Source organism: Nycticebus coucang, chromosome 22, assembly GCF_027406575.1.
Source record: "Nycticebus coucang isolate mNycCou1 chromosome 22, mNycCou1.pri, whole genome shotgun sequence".
NCBI lineage: Eukaryota > Metazoa > Chordata > Mammalia > Primates > Lorisidae > Nycticebus > Nycticebus coucang.
The window spans coordinates 41592837-41612084 of record NC_069801.1 but is presented as its reverse complement, the minus strand read 5'-3'; the positions used below and the strand labels follow the sequence as shown (position 1 = coordinate 41612084).

The window sequence follows — 19248 nt, the reverse complement described above, 5'->3', positions numbered from 1 at the left end:
TTATAATTAAACTAGGAAAATTGAGAAAGAAAAAGGGATCTGTGTGGAAAAGATTGAAATTAAAAAAACAAAAGAATATCAGCAACGTCAAAATAAACAAACAAAAAAAACAACCAAGCAAAAAAAGAAAGAAAAAAATACACAACCAAAAACAAAGCAGTTTGTATATGTTATTGAATATTGTCTGGGCAACACGTGGTCTTCTGGGGTATGAGATGTTAGTCACAGTTCAGATACGACTGGAGGCTGCTGATTACTCAAACCCCAGCAGGTAGACATCCTGAATCTCTCTTCAGCCTACTTAAAAGGCACTTCGAACTTGTAAACTTGTTGAGCAGAAGCTTTCCCAGCTTTCTTGCTGGAATTGCTGCTGAAGTGGCTATCCACTTACTCAGTGTGCCAAAACCGGTCTCACTCTGCCCCTGAGGGTTAGGGCTGCAAGGCGGCTCAGACCCCACCCTTAGGCTACTTGGTTGCTGGGTTACCAGCTCCCACCCGTTTCTAGCTCTGCGACCCTGAGGGCGGAGCTTGCCGGGGCAGATCGCTGACAATGGATCCGTGTGACCCACCGCCAAACACTATTAGCTCCGTCTGGCTCAGCGGCTCAGACTGGGGCCCTAGACAACGGCCAAAGTTCTCGCACTCCCGCTCAGGCCTTCCCCAAGGCAGTTCAACTCAGTGCCAAGTCCAAGGACATCAAAACAGTTCACAGGTAAGGCCTTTCTGGTTTGCAGTCTCGCTGCTACTGAACTTACAGTTGTGGGCGGGTTTAGACGGATTGAACACACGCGACCACTTGCCGGTTTTCCACAGATTTAGTCCTCCTCTTGGGGTCCAGAAGTCTCTCGCTGACTCCCTGTATCCTCATAGGAGTGATGATAGGCAGTTCCCACCAGCCAGAGACGCCTGGAGTCCTATCTCCCCAGACTCACGGTGCCCAGATGCAAGGAAGCTGTTACTCGGCTGCCATCTTGCTCCGCCTCCCGTAATGTATAATTTTTTAAATGTATGGCTATAATCTATTGGCTAGAATTTATTGAGAGTTTTTTCATCTGAAATTGGTCTGAAGTCTCCTTTTTACTTGGGTCTTTTCCTGTTTTGGTATCAGCGTGACATTTGTTTCATAGAATACATTGGGGAAGATTCTTTCCTTCTCAACTTTTGAAATAATTTCTGCAGTATGGGTAATAAGCTCTTCTTTGAAGGTTTGATAGCATTCTGATGTGAAGCCATCTGGACCAGGGTATTTTCTTTTTATTGTTTTTTTGATCTTGGTCTTTGGAATTGTTCTGTTCAAGAAATCTATTTCTTGGCTCAGTGCCTGTGGCTCAAGTGGCAAAGGCACCAGCCACATACACCTGAGCTGGTGGGTTTGAATCCAGCCTGGGCCCGCCAAACAATGACAATGGCTGCAACCAAAAACTAGTCGGGCATTGTGGCGGGCACCTGTAGTCCCAGCTACTTGGGAGACGGAGGCAGAAGAATCACTTGAGCCCAAGAGTTGGAGGTTCCTGTGAGCTGTGACACCATGGCACGCTACCCAGGGTGATAGCTTGAGGCTCTGTCTCAAAAAAACAAAAAATCTATTTCTTCTTGGTTAAGTCTAGAGAAAGGGTGAAATTCCAAGTATTGGTCCATTTCCTCCACATTGTCCAATTTCTGGGCATAGAGTTTCTTATAGTATTCACAATCTCTACTCATCTGTTGTTATTTCCCCTTTATCATTTTAATGGAAGTTATTAGAGATTTTATTTTTCTGTATTCAGTTAATCTGGCCAAAGGTTCATCAATTTTGTTTTTTTTTTTTTTTTGAAGAACCAACTTTTGTTTCATTTCTTTCTTTCTTTCTTTCTTTTTTTTTTTTTGAGACAGAGCCCCAAGCTGTTGCCCTGGGTAGAGTGCCGTGGTGTCACAGCTAACAGCAACCTCCAGCTCCGGGGCTTAGATGATTCTCTTGCCTCAGCCTCCCAAGTAGCTGAGAGTACAGGTGCTCACCACATTGCCTGGCTATTTTTTGGTCGTAGTTGTCATTGTTGTTTGGCAGGCCTGGGCTGGATTTGAACCTGCCAGCTCTAGTGTATGTGGCTGGCATCTTAGTCACTTGAGCTACAGGCGCTGAGCCATGTTTTATTAATTTTCTGAATGATTCTTTTGTTTTTAATTTCATTAATCCCTGATTTAATTTTGGTCATTTCTTTTCTTCTGCTGGGTTTGTTCTTCTTTGTCCATTTCCATAAGATGTTTCATAAGTTTGTTGATGTACTTTCTTTCTGCTTTTCAGATGTAGGCATCTAATGTGATAAATTTCCCTCTTAACATTGCTTTTGCTGTATTGCACAGGTTTTAGTAATTTGTAGTTTCATTGTTGTTATATTTGAGGAATTTGAAAATTTCCTTCTTTATCTCTTCCTGGACACAATTGTCATTCATCATAAAGTTGTTTAGTTTCCAAGCCTTTGTGTGGGGATGAATATTTTTGTTGGGATTGAATTCCACTTTTAGAGCCTTGTGGTTTGAGAATATACAAGGTATAATTTCTATTCTTTCAAATTCATTCAGCTTTGATTTGTATCCTAGGATATGATCTATTTTGGATACTGTTCTATGGGCTGACATGAGAATGTATATGCTTTATCTTTGGGATGGAATGTTCTGTATATGTCTATTAAGCCCATTTTTTCTAGGGGTCACATTTAAGTCCTTAGTGCCTTTGTTTAGTTTCTGTTTAGAGCAGGGGTCCTCAAACTTTTTAAACAAGGGGCCAGTTCACTGTCCCTCAGACCGTTGGAGGGCCGGACTGTAGTTTAAAAAAAAAACTATGAACAAATTCCTATGCACTCTGCACATATCTTATTTTGAAGTAAAAAAACAAAACAGGAACAAATACAGTCACACTGCCTCATGTGGCCTGTGGGCCGCAGTTTGAGGACCCCTGGTTTAGAGGATCTGTCCAGTTCTGTTAAAGTCCCTAGATATTATGGTATTATGGGATATTATATTGCTCAGACCAATCAAGCTTTGTTTCATAAATCTGGGAGCATTTAAATTGGGTGCATAAATATTTAAAAATTGAAACATCCTGGTGGTGCCTGTGGCTCAATGGAGTAAGGCGCCAGCCCCATATGCCAGAGGTGGTGGGTTCAAACCCAGCCCTGGCCAAAAACTGCAAAAAAATAAAAATAAAAATAAAAAAAATAAAAAAAAATTGAAACATCCTATTGTATTCTTTCCTTGAGCAGTATAAAGTGACCATCTTTATCCTTCTTGACTTTAGTTGCTTTAAATCCACTTGTATCTGAAAATAAGATTGCAACCCTTTCTTTTTTCTGATTTCCATTTGCTTGAAATCCTATTTTCCGTTCCTTAATCCTGAGTCTTGATTTTCCTTTAAAGTTAGGTGAGTTTTTTGGAGACAGCATATGGATGGCTCATGTTTTTATTTTGTTGTTGTTTGTTTGTTTGTTTTTGTAGTTGAGATTTTTTATTGGTTGTGTTGAGCATCAGTACAGACATTTCAATTTGTATACACCATTTTTTTTTTTTTATTGTTGGGGATTCATTGAGGGTACAATAAGCCAGGTTATACTCATTGCATGTTAAGTAAAGTCCCTCTTGCAATCATGTCTTGCCCCCAGAAGGTGTGGCACACACCAAGGCCCCACCCCTATCGCTCCTTCCCTCTCTCTGCTTTTCCTTCCCCTCCCGACCTTAATTGTCATAAATTGTCCTCATATCAAAATTTAGTACATAGGATTCATGCTTCTCCATTCTTGTGATGCTTTACTAAGAATAATGTCTTCCACTTCCATCCAGGTTAATACAAAGGATGTAAAGTCTCCATTTTTTTTAATAGCTGAATAGTATTCCATGGTATACATATACCACAGCTTGTTAATCCATTCCTGGGTTGGTGGGCATTTAGGCTGTTTCCACATTTTGGCGATTGTAAATTGAGCTGCAATAAACAGTCTAGTACAAGTGTCCTTATGATAAAAGGATTTTTTTCCTTCTGGGTAGATGCCCAGTAATGGGATTGCAGGATCAAATGGGAGGTCTAGCTTGAGTGCTTTGAGGTTTCTCCATACTTCCTTCCAGAAAGGTTGTACTAGTTTGCAGTCCCACCAGTCCCACTTTTACCAGCAGTGTAAAAGTGTTCCCTTTTCTCCACATCCATGCCAGCATCTGTAGTTTTGAGATTTTGTGATGTGGGCCATTCTCACTGGAGTTAGATGGTATCTCAGGGTGGTTTTGATTTGCATTTCTCTAATAGATAGGGATGATGAACATTTTTTCATATGTTTGCTAGCCATTCGTCTGTCTTCTTTAGAGAAGGTTCTATTGATGTCTCTTGCCCATTGATATATGGGATTGTTGGCTTTTTTCATGTGGATTAATTTGAGTTCTCTATAGATCTTAGTTATCAAGCTTTTGTCTGATTCAAAATATGCAAATATCCTTTCCCATTGTATAGGTTGTCTCTTTGCTTTGGTTGTTGTCTCCTTGGCTGTACAGAAGCTTTTCAGTTTAATGAAGTCCCATTTGTTTATTTTTGTTGTTGTTGCAATTGCCATGGCAGTCTTCTTCATGAAGTCTTTCCCCAGGCCAATATCTTCCAGTGTTTTTCCTATGCTTTCCTGGAGGATTTTTATTGTTTCATGCCTTAAATTTAAGTCCTTTATCCATCTTGAATCAATTTTTGTGAGTGGGGAAAGGTGTGTCCCATTTCAGTCTTTTACATGTGGATATCCAGTTCTCCCAACACCATTTATTGAATAGGGAGTCTTTCCCCCAAGGTATGTTCTTGTTTGGTTTATCAAAGATTAGGTGGTTGTAAGATGTTAGTTTCATTTCTTGGTTTTCTATTCGATTCCAAGTGTCTATGTCTCTATTTTTGTGCCAGTACCATGCTGTCTTGAGCACTATGGCTTTGTAGTACAGCCTAAAATCTGGTATGGTGATGCCTCCAGCTTTATTTTTATTTGTAAGAACTGCCTTAGCTATACGGGTTTTTTTCTGGTTCCATAGAAAACGCACAATCATTTTTTCCAAATCTTGAAAGTACGATGTTGGTATTTTTCTTTTCTTTCTTTTTTTAAATTAAATCATAGCTCTGTACATAGATATGATCATGGGGCATCATACACTAGCTTCATAGACCGTTTGACATATTTTCATCACAATGGTTAATATAGCCTTCCTGGCATTTTCTTAGTTATTGTGCTAAGACATTTACATTCCACATTTACTAAGTTTCACATATACCCTTGTAAGGTGCACCGCAGGTGTTATCCCACTAATCCCTCTCCCTCTACCCCCCTCTTCCCTCCGCCCTCCCTCCCCTCCCTTTCCCCTTCCCCCTATTCTTAGGTTGTAACTGGGTTATAGCTTTCATGTGAAAGCCCTAAATTAGTTTCATAGTAGGGCTGAGTACATTGGGTACTTTTTCTTCCATTCTTGAGATACTTTACTAAGAAGAATATGTTCCAGCTCCATCTATGTAACATGAAAGAGGTAAGGACGATGTTGATATTTTGATAGGAATGGCATTGAATAGGTAGATTGCTTTGGGAAGTATAGACATTTTAACAATGTTGATTCTGCCCATCCATGAGCATGGTGTGTTCTTCCATTTGTTAATATCCTCTGCTATTTCCTTTCTGAAGATTTCATAGTTTTCTTTATAGAGGTCCTCCACCTCCTTTGTTAGGTATATTCCTAGGTATTTCATTTTCTTTGAAACTATGGTGAAGGGAGTTGTGTCCTTAATTAGCTTCTTATCTTCACTGTTATTGGTGTATACAAAGGCTACTGACTTGTGGACATTGATTTTATATCCTGAAACATTACTGTATTTTTTTTTTTTTTGTATTTGATTCTACTTTATTTATTTATTTTTATTGTTGGGGATTCATTGAGGTTACAATAAGCCAGGTTACACTGATTGCAATTGTTAGGTAAAGTACCTCTTGCAATCATGTCTTGCCCCCATAAAGTGGGACACACACCAAGGCCCCACCCCCCTCCCTCCGTCCCGCTTTCTGCTTTACCCCCCATAACCTTAATTGTCATTAATTGCCCTCATATCAAAATTGAGTACATAGGATTCATGCTTCTCCATTCTTGTGATGCTTTACTAAGAATAATGTCTTCCACTTCCATCCAGGTTAATACAAAGGATGTAAAGTCTCCACTTTTTTTAATGGCTGAATAGTATTCCATGGTATACATACACCACAGCTTGTTAATCCATTCCTGGGTTGGTGGGCATTTAGGCTGTTTCCACATTTTGGCGATTGTAAATTGAGCTGCAATAAACAGTCTAGTACAAGTGTCCTTATGATAAAAGGATTTTTTTCCTTCTGGGTAGATGCCCAGTAATGGGATTGCAGGATCAAACAGGAGGTCTAGCTTGAGTGCTTTGAGGTTTCTCCATACTTCCTTCCAGAAAGGTTGTACTAGTTTTCAGTCCCACCAGCAGTGTAAAAGTGTTCCCTTCTCTCCACATCCATGCCAGCATCTGTAGTTTTGAGATTTTGTGATGTGGGCCATTCTCACTGGGGTTAGATGATATCTCAGGGTTGTTTTGATTTGAATTTCTCTAATCTATAGAGATGATGAACATTTTTTTTTTTTTTATTGTTGGGGATTCATTGAGGGTACAATAAGCCAGTTACACTGATTGCAATTGTTAGGTAAAGTCCCTCTTGCAATCATGTCTTGCCCCCATGAAGTGTGACACACACTAAGACCCCACCCCCCATCCCTCTTTCTGCTTCCCCCCCATAACCTTAATGGTCATTAATTGTCCTCATATCAAAATTGAATACATAGGATTCATGCTTCTCCATTCTTGTGATGCTTTACTAAGAATAATGTCTTCCACTTCCATCCAGGTTAATACAAAGGATGTAAAGTCTCCATTTTTTTTAATGGCTGAATAGTATTCCATGGTATACATATACCACAGCTTATTAATCCATTGCTGGGTTGGTGGGCATTTAGGCTGTTTCCACATTTTGGCGATTGTAAATTGAGCTGCAATAAACAGTCTAGTACAAGTGTCCTTATGATAAAAGGATTTCTTTCCTTCTGGGTAGATGCCCAGTAATGGGATTGAAGGATCAAATGGGAGGTCTAGCTTGAGTGCTTTGAGGTTTCTCCATATTTCCTTCCAGAAAGGTTGTACTAATTTGCAGTCCCACCAGCAGTGTAAAAGTGTTCCCTTCTCTCCACATCCACGCCAGCATCTGCAGTTTTGAGATTTTGTGATGTGGGCCATTCTCACTGGGGTTAGATGATATCTCAGGGTTGTTTTGATTTGCATTTCTCTAATATATAGAGATGATGAACATTTTTTCATGTGTTTGTCAGCCATTCGTCTGTCATCTTTAGAGAAAGTTCTATTCATGTCTCTGGCCCATTGATATATGGGATTGTTGACCTTTTTCATGTGGATTCATTTGAGTTCTCTATAGATCCTAGTTATCAAGCTTTTGTCTGATTGAAAATATGCAAATATCCGTTCCCATTGTGTAGGTTGTCTCTTTGCTTTGGTTGTTGTCTCCTTAGCTGAAAAGAAGCTTTTCAGTTTAATGAAGTGCCATTTGTTTATTTTTGTTGTTGTTGCAATTGCCATGGCAGTCTTCTTCATGAAGTCTTCCCCCAGGCTAATATCTTCCAGTGTTTTTCCTATGCTTTCTCTGAGGACTTTTATTGTTTCATGCCTTAAATTTAAGTCCTTTATCCATCTTGAATCAATTTTTGTGAGTGGGGAAAGGTGTTGGTCCAGTTTCAGTCTTTTACATGTAGACATCCAGTTCTCCCAACACCATTTATTGAATAGGGAGTCTTTCCCCCAAGGTAAGTTCTTGTTTGGTTTATCAAAGATTAGGTGGTTGTAAGATGTTAGTTTCATTTCTTGGTTTTCAATTCTATTCCAAGTGTCTATGTCTCTGTTTTTGTGCCAGTACCATGCTGTCTTGACCACTATGGCTTTGTAGTACAGACTAAAATCTGGTATGCTGATGCCCCCTGCTTTATTTTTGTTACTAAGAACTGCCTTAGCTATACGGGGTTTTTTCCGGTTCCATACAAAACGCAGAATCATTTTTTCCAAATCTTGAAAGTACGATGTAGGTACTTTAGTAGGAATGGCATTGAATAGGTAGATTGCTTTGGGAAGTATAGACATTTTAACAATGTTGATTCTTCCCATCCATGAGCATGGTATGTTCTTCCATTTGTTAATATCCTCTGCTATTTCCTTTCTGAGGATTTCATAGTTTTCTTTATAGAGGTCCTTCACCTCCTTCGTTAGGTATATTCTTAGGTATTTCATTTTCTTTGAGACTATGGTGAAGGGAGTTGTGTCGTTAATTAGCTTCTCATCTTGACTGTTATTGGTGTATACAAAGGCTACTGACTTGTGGACATCGATTTTATATCCTGAAACATTACTGTATTTTTTGATGACTTCTGGGAGTCTTGTGGTTGAGTCTTTGGGGTTCTCTAAGTATAAGATCATGTGGTCAGCAAAGAGGGAGAGTTTGACCTCCTCTGCTCCCATTTGGATTCCCTTTATTTCCTTGTCTTGCCTAATTGTATTGGCTAGAACTTCCAGCACTATGTTGAATAGTAAAGGTGACAGAGGACAACCTTGTCTGGTTCCAGTTCTAAGAGGAAAAGCTTTGAGTTTTACTCCATTCAGTAAAATATTGGCTGTGGGTTTGTCATAGATAGCTTCAATCAGTTTTAGAAATGTGCCACCTATGCCTGTACTCAGCAGTGTTCTAATTAGAAAAGGATGCTGGATTTTATCAAATGCTTTTTCTGCATCTATTGAGAGGATCATGTGATCTTTATTTTTGCCTCTGTTAATATGGTGGATAACGTTTATGGACTTGCGTATGTTAAACCAGCCTTGCATCCCTGGGATGAAGCCTACTTGATCATGATGAATGACTTTTTTTGATGATAAGCTGTAATCTATTGGCTAGGATTTTGTTGAGAATTTTTCCATCTATATTCATGAGTGAGATTGGTCTGAAATCTCCTTTTTGTTTGGGTCTTTTCCTGGTTTTGGTATCAGGGTGATGTTTGCTTCATAGAATGTGTTGGGGAAGATTCCTTCTTCCTCAGTTTCTTGGAATAATTTCTGCAGTACAGGAATAAGCTCTTCCTTGAAGGTTTGATAGAATTCTGGAGTGAAGCCATCTGGACCAGGGCACTTTTTGGTTGGAAGATTTATTTATTTATTTATTTATTTATTTATTTTTATTGTTGGGGATTCATTGAGGGTACAATAAGCCAGTTACACTGATTGCAATTGTTAGGTAAAGTCCCTCTTGCAATCATGTCTTGCCCCCATAAAGTGTGACACACACTAAGGCCCCACCCTCCTCCCTCCATCCCTCTTTCTGCTTCCCCCCCCCATAAACTTAATTGTCATTAATTGTCCTCATATCAAGATTGAGTACATAGGATTCATGCTTCTCCATTTTTGTGATGCTTTACTAAGAATAATGTCTTCCACTTCCATCCAGGTTAATACGAAGGATGTAAAGTCTGCATTTTTTTTTAATAGCTGAATAGTATTCCATGGTATACATATACCACAGCTTGTTAATCCATTCCTGGGTTGGTGGGCATTTAGGCTGTTTCCACATTTTGGCAATGGTAAATTGAGCTGCCATAAACAGTCTAGTACAAGTGTCCTTATGATAAAAGGATTTCTTTCCTTCTGGGTAGATGCCCAGTAATGGGATTGAAGGATCAAATGGGAGGTCTAGCTTGAGTGCTTTGAGGTTTCTCCATACTTCCTTCCAGAAAGGTTGTACTAGTTTGCAGTCCCACCAGCAGTGTAAAAGTGTTCCCTTCTCTCCACATCCACGCCAGCATCTGCAGTTTTGAGATTTTGTGATGTGGGCCATTCTCACTGGGGTTAGATGATATCTCAGGGTTGTTTTGAATTGCATTTCTCTAATATATAGAGATGATGAACATTTTTTCATATGTTTGTTAGCCATTCGTCTGTCATCTTTAGAGAAAGTTCTATTCATGTCTCTTGCCCATTGATATATGGGATTGTTGGTTTTTTTCATGTGGATTAATTTGAGTTCTCTATAGATCCTAGTTATCAAGCTTTTGTCTGATTGAAAATATGCAAATATCCTTTCCCATTGTGTGGGTTGTCTCTTTGCTTTGGTTATTGTCTCGTTAGCTCTACAGAAGCTTTTCAGTTTAATGAAGTCCCATTCGTTTATTTTTGTTGTTGTTGCAATTGCCATGGCAGTCTTCTTCATGAAGTCTTTCCCCAGGCCAATATCTTCCAGTGTTTTTCCTATGCTTTCTTGGAGGATTTTTATTGTTTCATGCCTTAAGTTTAAGTCCTTTATCCATCTTGAATCAATTTTTGTGAGTGGGGAAAGGTGTGGGTCAAGTTTCAGTCTTTTACGTGTAGACATCCAGTTCTCCCAACACCATTTACTGAATAGGGAGTCTTTCCCCCAAGGTATGTTCTTGTTTGGTTTATCAAAGATTAGGTGGTTGTAAGATGTTAGTTTCATTTCTTGGTTTTCAATTCGATTCCAAGTGTCTCTGTCTCTGTTTTTGTGCCAGTACCATGCTGTCTTGAGCACTATCGCTTTGTAGTACAGACTAAAATCTGGTATGCTGATGCCCCCAGCTTTATTTTTGTTACTAAGAACTGCCTTAGCTATATGGGGTTTTTCCGGTTCCATACAAAACGCAGAATCATTTTATCAAAATCTTGAAAGTACGATGTTGGTATTTTGATAGGAATGGCATTGAATAGGTAGATTGCTTTGGGAAGTATAGACATTTTAACAATGTTGATTCTTCCTGTCCATGAGCATGGTATGTTCTTCCGTTTGTTAATATCCTCTGCTATTTCCTTTCTGAGGATTTCATAGTTTTCTTTATAGAGGTCCTTCACCTCCTTCGTTACGTATATTCCTAGGTATTTCATTTTCTTTGAGACTATGGTGAAGGGAGTTATGTCGTTAATTAGCTTCTCATCTTGACTGTTATTGGTGTATACAAAGGCTACTGACATGTGGACATTGATTTTATATCCTGAAACATTACTGTATTTTTTGATGACTTCTAGGAGTCTTGTGGTTGAGTCTTTGGGGTTCTCTAAGTATAAGATCATGTCATCAGCAAAGAGGGAGAGTTTGACCTCCTCTGCTCCCATTTGGATTCCCTTTATTTCCTTGTCTTGCCTAATTGTATTGGCTAGAACTTCCAGCACTACGTTGAATAGTAAAGGTGACAGAGGACAACCTTTTCTGGTTCCAGTTCTAAGAGGAAAAGCTTTGAGTTTTACTCCATTCAGTAAAATATTGGCTGTGGGTTTGTCATAGATAGCTTCAATCAGTTTTAGAAATGTGCCACCTATGCCTATACTCTTCAGTGTTCGAATTAGAAAAGGATGCTGGATTTTATCAAATGCTTTTTCTGCATCTATTGAGAGGATCATGTGATCTTTATTTTTGCCTCTGTTAATATGGTGGATAACGTTTATGGACTTGCGTATGTTATACCAGCCTTGCATCCCTGGGATGAAGCCTACTTGATCATGATGAATGACTTTTTTGATGATAAGCTGTAATCTATTGGCTAGGATTTTGTTGAGAATTTTTCCATCTATATTCATGAGTGAGATTGGTCTGAAATTCTCCTTTTTGTTTGGGTCTTTTCCTGGTTTTGGTATCAGGGTGATGTTTGCTTCATGGACTGTGTTGGGGAAGATTCCTTCTTCCTCAATTTCTTGGAATAATTTCTGCAGTACAGGAATAAGCTCTTCCTTGAAGGTTTGATAGAATTCTGGAGTGAAGCCATCTGGACCAGGGCATTTTTTGGTTGGAAGCTTTGTTATTGTTTCTTTGATCTTGGTGCTTGAAATTGGTCTGTTCAGGAGCTCTATTTCTTCCTGGCTGAGTCTAGGGAGAGGGTGTGATTCCAGATATTTATCCATTTCCTTCACATTGTCAAATTTCTGGGCATAGAGTTTCTGGTAGTATTCAGAGATGATCTCGTGTATCTCTGTGGGATCAGTTGTTATTTCCCCTTTATCATTTCTGATTGAGGTTACTAGAGATTTTATTTTTCTATTCCTCAGTAGTCTGGCCAATGGTTTATCTATTTTATTTATGTTTTCAAAAAACCAACTCCTTATTTCATTAATTTTCTGAATGATTCTTTTGTTTTCAATTTCATTGATCTCTGATTTGATTTTGGATATTTCTTTTCTTCTACTGAGTTGAGGCTTAGATTGTTCTTCTTTTTCCAATTCCATAAGATCTCTTGTGAGATTATTGATGTGCTCTCTTTCTGTTTTTCGAATGTAGGCATCTAACGCGATGAATTTTCCTCTCAAAACTGCTTTTGCAGTATCCCACAGGTTTTGGTAGCTTGTGTCTTCATTGTTGTTATGCTCAAGGAAGTTAATGATTTCCTGTTTTATTTCTTCCTGCACCCATCGGTTATTCAACAGAAGATTGTTCAATTTCCATGCCTTTGGGTGGGGTCGAGCATTTTTGTTAGAGTTGAGTTCCACCTTTAGTGCTTTATGGTCTGAGAAGATACAAGGTAAAATTTCAGTTCTTTTGATTCTGTTGATATTTGTTTTGTGTCCCAGGATATGATCAATTTTGGAGAATGTTCCATGGGGTGATGAGAAGAATGTATATTCTTTATCTTTGGGGTGGAGTGTTCTATATGCGTCTGTCAAGCACAGTTGTTATAGGGTCTCATTTAAATCTCTTATATCTTTGTTTAATTTCTGTTTAGAGGATCTGTCCAGCTCTGTAAGAAATGTGTTAAAGTCCCCTGTTATGACGGTATTATCAGATATCGTATTGCTCAGACTGAGTAAGGTCTGCTTCAAGAATCTGGGAGCATTTAAATTGGGTGCATAGATATTTAGAATTGAAATGTCTTCTTGTTGTATTTTTCCCTTGACCAATATAAAGTGACCATCTTTGTCTTTTTTGACTTTAGTTGCTTTAAATCCACATGTATCTGAAAATAAGATTGCAACTCCTCTTTTCTTCTGAATTCCATTTGCCTGAAAAATTGTCTTCCAACCCTTGACTCGGAGCTTTAATTTGTCTTTTGAAGCCAGGTGTGTTTCTTGTAGACAGCAAATAGATGGCTTGTGTTTTTTAATCCAGTCAGCCAATCTATGTCTCTTCAGTGGGGAATTCAAGCCATTAACATTTATTGAGATAATTGATAAGTGTGGTAGTATTCTATTCGTCTTATTTGGTGGGAGTCCATTGCTTAGTTTTATCTTTTGCATCAGTGTGGAGGTTAGGTTCTGTCCTTTGATTTCTGAGTTCTTACTTTGCTGCTGATCCATTGTGGTGGTCAGTGTGCAGAACAGGTTGAAGTATTTCCTGTAGAGCTGGTCTTGTTGTGGCGAATTTCCTCAATGTTTGTATATCCGTAAATGATTTGATTTCTCCGTCAATTTTGAAGCTTAGCTTAGCAGTGTACAGAATTCTGGGCTGGAAATTGTTCTGTTTATGTAGATTAAAGGTAGATGACCATTGTCTTTTTGCTTGGAAAGTTTCATTAGAGAAGTCTGTGGTCACTGTGATGGATTTGCCCCTGTAGGTCAACTGGTGCTTACTCCTGGCAGCTTGCAGAATCTTTTCTTTTGTCTTGACTTTGGACAGGTTCATCACAATGTGTCTTGGAGAAGCTCGGTTAGAGTTGAGGCGACCTGGGGTCCGATATCCCTCTGAAAGCAGTGTGTCAGAATCTTTGGTGATGTTTGGGAAATTTTCTTTTATAATATTCTCTAGTATGGCTTCCATTCCTCTGGGACATTCTTCTTCTCCTTCTTGAATTCCTATAACTCGTATGTTGGAACGCTTCATAAAGTCCCATAATTCTGACAGTGAACGTTCTGCTTTCTCTCTCTTGTTTTCTGCCTCTTTTACTATCTGAGTTATCTCAAAAACTTTGTCTTCTACCTCTGAAATTCTTTCTTCTGCGTGGTCTAACCTGTTGCTGATACTTTCCATTGCATCTTTAAGTTCCCTAATTGACTGCTTCAGTTCCTTCAGCTCTGCTATATCCTTTCTATATTCTTCATATCATTCATCTCTTATGTGATTCTGGTTTTGGATTTCCTTTTGGTTATTTTCCACTTTATTAGTAATTTCCTTCATTGTTTCCATCATTTCCTTTGTTGTTTTCATCATGTGTATTCTAAATTCCCTTTCTGTCATTCCTAACATTTCTTTATAGGTGGAATCCTCTGCAGTAGCTACCTCATGGTCCCTTGGAGGGGTTGTTCTGGACTGGTTCTTCATGTTGCCTGAAGTTTTCTGCTGATTCTTCCTCATGAGTGATTTCTTTTATCTGTTTCCTTGCCCTAATTTTCCTTTCACTTCCTTTTGCTCTTTAAGTTCTCGTGCCTGTGTACTTAGGTTTTGATGAGTCCTTTTGGTATAGAACCAGAAGGATGAAAAGGTTGAAAAGCAAGAAGGGATGAAAGAAAGAAGGAAAGAACAAAAAGAAAATAGAGAGAGGACAAGGGGTGGGTGAACTATATATTGACAAAAAGAAGAGAGGCACAGAAAGAGGGAGACAGAGCAATATAGGTGTACAGTAGGGTACTTTGACACAACCTTAAAAAACACTAGCCTTTGGGGTTTTCCGTTTGGGTGGTTCCCTTGAGGTCAGCAACTCTTTGCTAACTTGATCAGACACAGTACCCCACCTCCACCAAGTAGAGAGGAAAGACAAAAATGCTATAAATCAAACCAAAACAAGCAAACAGAAAACTTCACAGGATAAAACTGGGTGAAAAACCAAATAATAGAGGTAGAAACACTAGCAAAACTGAAGTTCTAGTTATTGAAAAAGGCAGCAATGGGAAATTGTATTTATACTAGAAAACTGTAGAAAAAAAAGAAAAATCTGTACTGAAAAGGTTGAAATTAAAAAACAAAACAACAAGAAGAACATCAAAATTAACAAAAAACAAACAAAACAAAAACAACCAAAAATGAAGCAGTATATATATCTTGTTGAATATTGTCTGGGCAACAGGTAGTCTTCTGGGGTATGAGATATTAATTACAATGCTGATACAACTGGAGGCTTCAGCTGATTTCTCAAACCCCATAGGGTAGACACCCTATGTCTCTCTTCATCCCTCTTAAAAGGCACTTTAAGCTTCTAAACTTGCTAAGAAGAAGCTTTCCCAGGAAAGTGCTTGTTGCTGGAATCACCAGTGAAGTGGCTATCCACTTACCCAATGTGCCAAAACCGGTCTCACTCTGCCCCTGAGGGTTAGGGCTGTAAGGTGGCTCAGACCCCATCTTTAGGCTGTTCAGTCACTAGGTTACTAGGTCCCGTCTGATCCTTGCTCTGCAACCCCTAGGGTGGACCTTGTTGGGGCAGTTCTCTCACAATGGCTCCCTGCGGCCCACAGCCAAATACTATTAGCTCCGTCCATCTGGCTCAGCAGCTCAGTCTGGGGTCCCAAACAATGCCCAAAATTCTCTGCACTCCTGCTCAAGTTCTCCCCAAGGCAGTTCAACTGAGTGCCAAGTCCAGAAACACCAAAACAGTTCACAGGTAAGGCCTTTCTGGTTTGTAGTCTCGCTGCTACTGCACTTACAGCTGTCGGCGAGATTAGACCGATCGAACACGTGCAATTACTTGCCAGTTTTCCAATGTTTTTGTCCTCCTCTTGGGGTCCAGAAGTCACTTGCTGACTTCTTGTATCCTCAAAGGGATGATTATAGGCAGATCCCACCAGCCAGAGATGCCTGGAGTCTTATCTCCTCAGACTCACAGTGCCCAGATGCAAGGAAGCTGTTACTCGGCCGCCATCTTGCTCTCTGCCTGTATACACCATTCTTAACATATGTACCCCAAATCTAAAAAGGCATTTATTGTAGTTCTTTTTAAAACAGTTATTCCAGTGACTTTCCAGATTAAAATTTGGAGGCAAATTTTCCTTAAGAGGATACCAAGTACCAGTATCTTCAAATGTTGATAAGCTATTAGGTTAGTCCCACCAATTCACACTCTATTACCATATATGCTACATGCTTAGATTTTTTTGTCCTTCACAGCACAGTAACAAAGTTATTAGGAAACCAGGAGTACCACAACCAAAGATGTTACAGAGTGTACACAATGCTCACAGGGAGAGCCATGATCATGGGAGTGGTTTTCTTTAGGAAACAATTCTAGTACATGGGAATAGAAGTAATTTAAAATGTTCACACATTAAATGCAGGACTGGGACTCCATATTGCCATTTAGTATGCTTTGTATTACAGGATATAAAAACTAACCCCCTCTATGGAATGTTAAGCTCACACCTAAGACAGTCAAAGCCTCCCATAATTCAACATCCCATACTATTTTCTGGTTGTACCAAAAAACAAACAACCAGCAAATGATTTCACCTCTTAAAAAAAAGCATTTATACTTATAAAATGGGATGAGGTGAGATTCCCTCCTTCTTAAAAATGTTTCTAGAGCTACTAAAAAACTTGCATTTACAAAACAGTTGATAAAAGTATTCCTCTGGATTGTACAAGAAGGGAGACAGGGACCACTAGTAAGACATGGTATATGATATTAATCAGACTTAGCTTCTTTCTCTCCTGCTTCGTCAGCAGCTGGATTCTCCTCAGTTTTAGTTCTCCATTTTCTGTTGGTAAATCTTCTTTAGTTTCTTGGTTAGCCACTTCAGCCTGCTTTCCCTTTGCTCCTCTTTTCCCTTTGGTTGCATTTTTTTGTCTGAATATTTATCCCATGCTGCTGCCTTTTTTGGCTTCATTTCCACTTTCACAGGAGCAGGTTTAGCTGGCAACCGCGCCGCCCTCCTCTTGGGCTCTTCCTTCCGTGCTCCTTCAGCAGAGCTGACTGGGTGCCTGTGGGGCATGGCACACCAAGAACCTTCACAAAGTAGTGCTGCCTGGCTGCTGCCACTCTTCCCCTGGCCCTAGCCTGTGGCGGGGGTGGTGGGAGAACCAGATGGAACTGGATTGGGAACCCCGGCTCATGCTTTTTAATCCAATCAGCTAGCCTGTGCCTCTTCAGTGAGGAATTTAATTCGTGTACATTTATTGAGAGAATTGATAAATGTGATGGTGTTCTATTTATCTTACTTTGTGAAGAGTTGTTGCATAGTTTCATCCTTTGAGCCATTGTGTAAGCCATGTTTTGACTTCTAGCTTCTGGGAGTTTACATTGCTGGTAGTCCATAGTGATGTTCAGTTATGTGAATAGGTGTAAGTATTTCCTGTAGAGCTGGTCTTATTATGGTGAATTTCCTCAGTGTTTGCATATCCACAAAAGATTTGATTTTTGACATCAATTTTGAAGCTTAGTTTAGCAGGATACAGAATTCTGGGCTGAAAATTGTTTTGTTTAAAAGGTTAAAGATTAAAGAAGAAAGGTGAAAAAGTCCAAAGCAAAGAATTAGTCCCATGCCACTGCTGCTCATCTTCAAGTTTCTGCCGTGCGTAGACCAGTCAGCTCCAAAGGCTGTAGACTGTTTTCTCAGAGTAAGGTGGTGGGGATGCTCTGGGTGTCATTGGACTATCCATTCCTCTCATCACTGGCTGATTTCACACATGAGTGATGTATTCAGGCAGGAATGCCACCTACCTTCACTGCTGTTGGTGTGGACAGGATCACTAAGTAGGGGCCTTTCTACTGTGTTTTCAGTGGGCTTGGGCTCCAACCTTTAAACCACACCTAGTTAGCTGGAGAACAGAGATGGACTGGGGGAGATAAACTAATAGGATATCTATTATTCACCCATTCTGAATTTTTTTTTTCATTATTTTTCCCAGTGATATTAGTTGGTTAGAAAGTCAGTTCTGTTTCTCCTGGTTTTCTCGGGGTCCCTGGTAAATTTCTTAACATGGGAGGAGGCCTGGGATATAGTATTTTATAAGGTGAGTACCTTGTTCTTTTAATAGGAGTACATCTGATTTTAAACAATGCTAATGGTAAAGCCTGGATCCACTGAAGTTTAGATTCATGGCATATTTTCTTTATACTAGCTTTTAATGTTCTATTCCTTTTTTAGACCTTCTTAGAACTCTGTGGCCTGTAGGCAGCATGTAGTTCCCAGTTAATTTCCAACATGGTAGAAGTTTGTTGAATCTTAAGATTATGTCCAGCTACTATAAGAGCCAGACAGAGCAATGCTAATTCAGAAAGAAAAGTGGCTGCTGTTTCAAAAAGTTAAGAGGACTTTTTTTTTTCTTTAGTTCCAAATGAGTAACTGACCTTGGGTCTTCTGCTGAGCACTGGTACCTTATCTTAAGGCCATTCATAATATAGTAACCACAGTTTTTAGCAGGCAAAAAGAAAAACAATTTAACAAACTTTGTGTTAATTTTATAATGGTAGATTGAAAGAGGCTTCAAACCTTATGAACTGAGAACAGACAACTTTGTTGTTTTAACTAGAGATTTCTTTTTTATTATAATCAACTTAATTACATATAAAATTCTTCTTACATTCTTCCTCACAAACTTTCACGACTTACATGCTCCATCTTTCAACGTTTTAAATTTCTTTATTTTCATCTTAAATTTTCTTTTTTAAAATTACCAGTTACTTTAAGACAAAAAGTTTTCACACAAGATTTCTTTTCTACACAAAGTTTTTCTCTTGTCTTTTATGCTTCCTTACCAAAAGTACATCTTCATATCCACGTCTTTCTACACATCTTTCTTTCTCTTACTTACTGGTTCTTTTTATTTTAACTTCAAACTCAGGGGAAAAAAGAAAATTGTATACAAAATCTCAGTCAAGCGTCTTTATTTTATTTTATTTTATTTTTTTTGCAGTTTTTGGCCGGGGCTGGATTTGAACCCGCCACCTCCAGCATGTGGGGCTGGCGCCCTACTCCTTTGAGCCACAGGTGCCGCCCCTAGTCAAGCTTCTTTATAAGTCCGTGATGTTAAAGGAGTTAGGTATTTAACTTAACCTCAAGATTCTGTCCAAACAGTGGGTAGGGCAATTAAATTTGATTTCCTTCCTAATGGCAGAGAAGTTGTGGAATACACAAGGTGTTGTATTTTACTTTCTACTTTAGAGATGGAGCCACAAAAGCAAGTCTATTGTCAGAGCCTATGTGAAAAGGCAGGCCATATTTAGGGATGATTTTTCTAAGTAGAAAATGTGTACCTCCTTTGGCTTTTTCACTTTGAGAAGGAAAAGCTTTGACCC

General features: G+C 39.1%; 1 pseudogene; it reads right to left on the bottom strand.

Annotated features, from left to right (window-relative positions):
• Nucleotides 1-16635: 16635 nt before the first annotated feature.
• Nucleotides 16636-16942, bottom strand: LOC128575574 (non-histone chromosomal protein HMG-14-like; annotated as a pseudogene).
• Between the last annotated feature and the right edge of the window lie 2306 nt (nt 16943-19248).